Below are 6,000 nucleotides of genomic sequence, written 5' to 3'. Positions count from 1 at the left end.
ACACACACACACAAAATATATATATATATATGAAGGCTAAATAGAAGCTAATCCCTAGATCCTGCGGAGTGCGGGGAGGGGAGAGTAGACCTAAACTGTCCATGTGCAGTCTCTCGCCCCTCTGCACCCTCCCTGTTCAGAGTAGGGCCTCTGCACACTTCCAATCCAAGTCCCAAGTGAAGGCCTCAGACCCGGGACATGCCATCCCCTTGGGACATGGCAGGGCAAAGGCATCCACTGCTCAGGCTCCCTGATCTCCTCCACCCCGAGCAGAAATAGCCTTTCCCTCCTGACCACCACCACAACCCCATCCCCAGACCTTAATGCCACATCCTGGAATGAACGTGCTAGCCAGTGGAACGAATCACAGATATCTTCCGTTGAATCTTCAGGGTCCTTTGGGACACACACACACACACATGCACATATTCACCTGCACACAAAGATACACACCAAGATGCACATTCATATGTACACACAGACACATATGCTTGAAAAGCACACCTATGCACACACTCGGACATCACATGCACTCTCACAGCATGCCACACAAGCACATACTCAGAAATTCATACATTTACAAACAGGTACACACACACACACACACACACACTCACCAAACACTTGTTTGCACACCCCTCTATCCCTTTCTGCTAACTACTGATCAGAGCCCAGTCGTCTAGATTCTAGAGGCTTAGAATGTCCAGGGAGATGTACGCCCCTACGAAACTTATTTCCAGTTTTCTGGCTCAAACTGGAGCCTCTCTGCTCTATCTCCCTTCCTGTCACCAGAGTCTCTGGACCAGAACATGGAAGTGGAACCTGCAAAGATAACTCACTCATTCATAAAATGGACATTTGTGCATGCCCATCTACCTTCCCCTGCGCAGGAAGATGAAGCTGATATTTAAAACAGTAGTACCATCCGCCCCATGGTGTGGTGGGAAAAGCAGGAGCTTAGGAATCAAGGGTCTGAGTTCAAATCCTGCCTTTGTCTCTTAACAAGCTGTTCTAACTTGGGCACATTTACATGCCTGGCCGAACCTCTTACACAACTGTAAGTTAGGGTGAATGAACCTTACCCCAATAATGCTGTGAGGAATGCCTCCATCAGCAATGTACCCACCCATGAAAAAGGACCCCATTCCCTTCCCTAGCCCCTGTGGTGGAGGTGGGGTAGAGCAGCCCTGCCGTTGCTCAAACCAACACCCATCTCCTTGGCCTCAGACCCCCCAGGTGCGCACACCTCGGGAAACTTGATCTCGGACTTGGCCTGCTCCATCTGACTCCCCCGCCCTCGGCCCCCGCCCCTCCTGGTCCATCATGCCTCTCGCCCGTTTGCAGGTCGCGTTTTCCGTAATAACCTTTAATGCGGCTGGCCACGGCCCAAATGTTCGCGATGGAGCGCTGGGCCCCGCGCATCAGATGGACGATGAAGTGTTAATCATCCCCCAGGGAGCCGTCCCGCGGAAAGTCGTCATTAATTTCTCTGAATTACACCAATTCCGAGACATTCTTTATGGACAGACAGTGCGGGAGACAGTTATATGACAGGACTTGCTGTGCTAAGCAGATGTGGGAGAGATTGCGTCGCCCCATGAATACTAAACAATCGCTCCGAAGAAACCCCACCAGCTCCTGCGCTCAGAGCTGGGAATCGGCCCAGCCCGCCCCCACCCTGATGGGCACACCCCTGCAGGTGCCTGGAGCTGAGAGGGCTGGCGCCCCGACTCCTGCAGCCTCGCGGCTCCCTCAGCTCCCTTCAAGAGTCAACCTCGGTCTCAAAGCCGGAAGTGGCTATGGACTCGCCTTCCTGGGACCCTCCAAGAACCCACAAACACCCTTGCTTTCCCTGCCACGACCCTTGCTCCCTAGGTTCCTTCCAGGGCCTGAATTGCTGCAGAGCATCTTGTCTTCCTCCTCCTCTCTCCCTCTGACTCCAGCTCTGCATCCAGATGACTCGCCAGCCTGCATCTCTGAGTCTCCATCTAGCATTGCCCACATCCTGGCTCCTCACCTCCCCATGCCGCCCATCTCTCCACCACTCCATTCCCCTGAGCTTGCTCCTCCTGCCTTTCACCTCCCCACCAGCTTTCCACCCTACCCGTCCTGCTTCCCCTCTCTCCTTTTTCTTCCTTCCTTCCTTCCTTCCTTCCTTCCTTCCTTCCTTCCTTCCTTCCTTCCTTTCTTTCTTTCTTTCTTTCGACAGGATCTCGCTAAGTTGCGCAGGGCCTCGCTAAGTTGCTGAGGCTGGCATTGAACTTGGGATCCTCTTGCCTCGGCCTCCCCAGTCACTGGGAGGAATTACAGGCGTGTGCCACCACGCCCGGCTCCCTCCCGCTTCTTTTCCACCTCTCCAGACAACCTCGGCTCCACCTTCTCATTGCCCCCATCTCTCTAACCTGCTGCATTCTACCACTTGTGCCCCATTTCAAGTCCCCATTTCTCCTACATCCGCTTTCACGCCTCTCCCACCCTTCAGAATCTAGGGGAAAGGGGAGAGGTCGGAGCAAAGTGAGAGGAAGGAGTATGGCCCTCTCCTCTCTCCGCAGGCCCTCCGCCCGCCCTCCTCCCTTCTTCCCTCGGGGACACTGGCGTGGGTGTCAGAGATCTGGAGACACCTCCCCACAAGCAACGCGGTGGGCCGCGGGGAGAGGAGAAGGAAGAGGGTGACCGGGCAGAACCTGTCTCCGCAACTCGGTCCCACCTGGGGGAGCCCCGCCCACCGCGGCGAGCCCCGCCTCCCGAGTAGCCTGCGGCGGCCCCGCCCACCCACCGCGCGCCCCCGCGCCAGGCCCAAGGCCCGCGTGGGCAGCCCCGGGGCCTCGGGAGGCCGGCCCGCCTGCCTCCCCTAACCACTGCCCCCTGGGGGAGGACGCAGGCGAACACGGTTCCCCTGAGCTTGCGTCGCCCGCGCCCCCGCCCAAGCTGGAAGGCTGACTCCCCCTCAGCTTGCGCGGGTTTGGGCAAGAGGAAGAGAAGCGCGCCGCCTCTGCGTCTTTTCTCCTCGCAGATAATTTATGTCTGAGAGCCGAGCAGATGGCGGGTAATTTAGCAATTACCGTGTGCGGGAACGGGACTCGCGCCTCCACATGGAAGCCAGAGTCCCCGCCGCAGTCTCATCTTATTTCCTGCGCGTTTTCTCTGTATTTTGTCTCCCCTTCCCCTCCCGGCTCCCCAACACCTTGCTAAATCCCATCACTTAAAGGTGGGGCATCTCCTTCTGGGGGTCCTTTTTCATTCTAATCCCTTCTAGTGTCAGGCATAGATTTCTGCCTCTGCAAACAAGAAGTCGAGCCCTTCTGCTTGCTGGAAGTTCTTCCTCTCCTCTCACCTTAATCTCTCTTGCTGCTATGAGTGATCATGGCCATAGTGGGAAATCTGGGAGCTCTCTCGCCACCTTCTTCCCTCTCCCTGTTTCTTCAGTTTTTTCATAGTATTTCTCCCAAATATCTGGGTTCCAGATCCCAGGTTTCTGAAGTGGTTTCTGAACTTCAAGGTCAACCCAAGGCTAAGGGGTCTGTAGCTGTGTGGGCAGGAAAGAGGAAACAGTGATTATTAAGTGAGGAGGTTGCAAAAGCACTTTGGAGCTCTGTGCACAGCGTAGTGTGAAGCCGCAGAGCCCGAAGCTGAGCTTCGTGTGGGGAGGGAGAGTGCAGGGGAAAGACAAGGCGGGAAGGGCCTAAAGTGTCTCCTGCCCACTCCGCTCACTTCCTCTCTGGGCCACCTGGAGAAAGGATGCTGTCAGGGAGGGCCTGAGCCTGGGGACCCCACTTAGCTGGGGCCGGGGTGCTCCTCCCTCTGCCCAGCCCTGGCCATCAGGACCTCTACCACCAAGAGGCTGCACCCACCCTCCTCTCTTCAGCTAGGATCTCTGATTTCCACTCTCTGACCCCTAGTCCTGCACTCCAGCCCACATGCCCAATTCCAACAGGACCGCAGGTCACCCCCCAGCTCCCAAACACCCCCACCACCATCTCCCCCAGCTCCTTCTCATTCCTCGACACCAGAGAAGCACTAATTAATTAGTGTGCGCAACCAGCCATGGGCACGATCTCGTTACTCACCACAGGGACCTGCTGTTAACACACCAGACCCCTGGGACGCGGGCACACGCCAATTACACAGCCAGCAGCTCGGCTAATCACAGCTCCTGGTGACACTGTGGCTTACAGAGGAATCCCCAGCTTCCCTCCCCCCAACTCTTTCTATGCTACTGCCTTTAGGAAGAGGAGGCTGAAAAGAAGGAGGTAGAGACTGGTTGGGGAAAGTTGAATCTTTCTGGGAAACAGGAGAGCCACAGAGAATCTGAGGGGCATGTGACAATGAGAAGTTAGAAAGAAAAAAGAATGTTTCTACTATCCCTACACTTCGTGGTATAAACAAACTGTCACTATAATATTAGTAACTGCAGCAAGAGGGAGTGCTGGTTAGACTACAAGAAGGACTTCCTGGTAAAGCGGTGCTAGGGTAGAATTGAACTTGAGAAAGGGCAGCCTTTCTCTCTATAAACAGCAAACAAGAGAAGATGGCCATTGAAATGGAGGAGAAAGTCAGAGGGGGGCAGTTCCAGGAACTCAGGTCTCTGGTACCATCCTGTCCCCCAGCTTCAGTTCAAGGGTACAGAGAGGAGGCGGTCCCACTGCAGACACAGATAGACGGCTTCCCTCCCACACACGTCCCATTGACTTTGCCATTCTGCTGTCACTCCACAGCTTCTCTGAGATTTAACATATTGACTCTCCGAGCTGCAGAAAATTGAATTTTCTTCATTACGACTGTCTCCTGACAAAAGCAGCTCATAAATTCTCCATCTTTTTCAGGCTTCCCGCCCCCTCACCACCCAGTGTCTCTTCAGGGGATTCACATATTTGAACATACAAATCACATGGGTATAAAGACAGGCATGACCAGCATTCCCCACAGACGTACCATTCTCCAAGACCAGCACCCGCCCTCATCCCTCACTGCCTAGGCTGAGATCCAGTCCACACCCAGAACCAGGCCACTGGCATCCAGGATGAGGGCTTCTGGCCTCCACAGCCAGGGTGGGACCAGGCCCCTTACGGCAGACGCAGTTGGTCCAAGCAGGGAACTGAAAGGCCCATGGCTCGGCCCAAGCCTGCTCTTCTGCGCCCTAACAGCAGACTCACAGGTGTTACTCACACCCGCAGATTCGTGTGTCCTGAAAGGCAATATTCCCTGCAGGTTCACCTCAGTGGTATGTGCAAAGCCATGGACTGTGTCACAGTGTGGGAGTCCCTTCCTGCACCCATACAGGGACATGCCTGCCCACGAGCATGAAATGTAGCCACTCCCTGCTTTGGTCACACACAGAGGAAGAAGAGGAAGCATCACCTGCAACCTAGCGGGGAGTCTTCACACCATAGTAACCACTCCTGTCTCCTCCTGCCCCTGCCCCTGTCCCTGCCCCCCAACACACTAAGCACCTGGTTGTCTTTCATGGATTACGGCTTATGCCGCTTCGGCCAGGAGCAGAACTGAGGGAGGGCAGGGCAAGTTCTTTTGGTACCTGTGCCAGCCTGGCAGCTGAGGCTGTAATAGATGGGCAAGAGGCCAGGCTGATGGCCAGCACCATGTGGCTTGTGCCCAGGGCCAGATTGGGGTGGGAAGTGGTGGGCTAGGTGCCCAGGCACTCCACCCTCCAAAATGCCACACAATCTGTGAATGTAAAGAGACAGAAAGAAGGACCCAGATCGACACAGGCAAGGACATCCTCTGAAACCACACTAAGTCAACCTGCGGCCCCTCCTCAGCCATTCTCCCTCCACTACACTGACCCAGGCACAAAAGGAAGTCGCCATGAACTGAGAAGAAGGAGGCCAACAACTTATTTTCTTTTCAATTATGACCATCTTAACCTGGGTGTTGGGGTGCAACCAGAAAATAAGATAAAGATGATTCCTCTACTGGGAGAGGGGCTAAGACCCAGGGAGGGGGGTTCTCCAGGATTTTGATGGACTTCTATGTGATCTAATC

The sequence above is a fragment of the Sciurus vulgaris genome, assembly GCF_902686455.1.
Source record: "Sciurus vulgaris genome assembly, chromosome: 5".
Classification (NCBI taxonomy): Eukaryota; Metazoa; Chordata; class Mammalia; order Rodentia; family Sciuridae; genus Sciurus; species Sciurus vulgaris.
Note: the sequence above shows the minus strand (reverse complement) of the source record.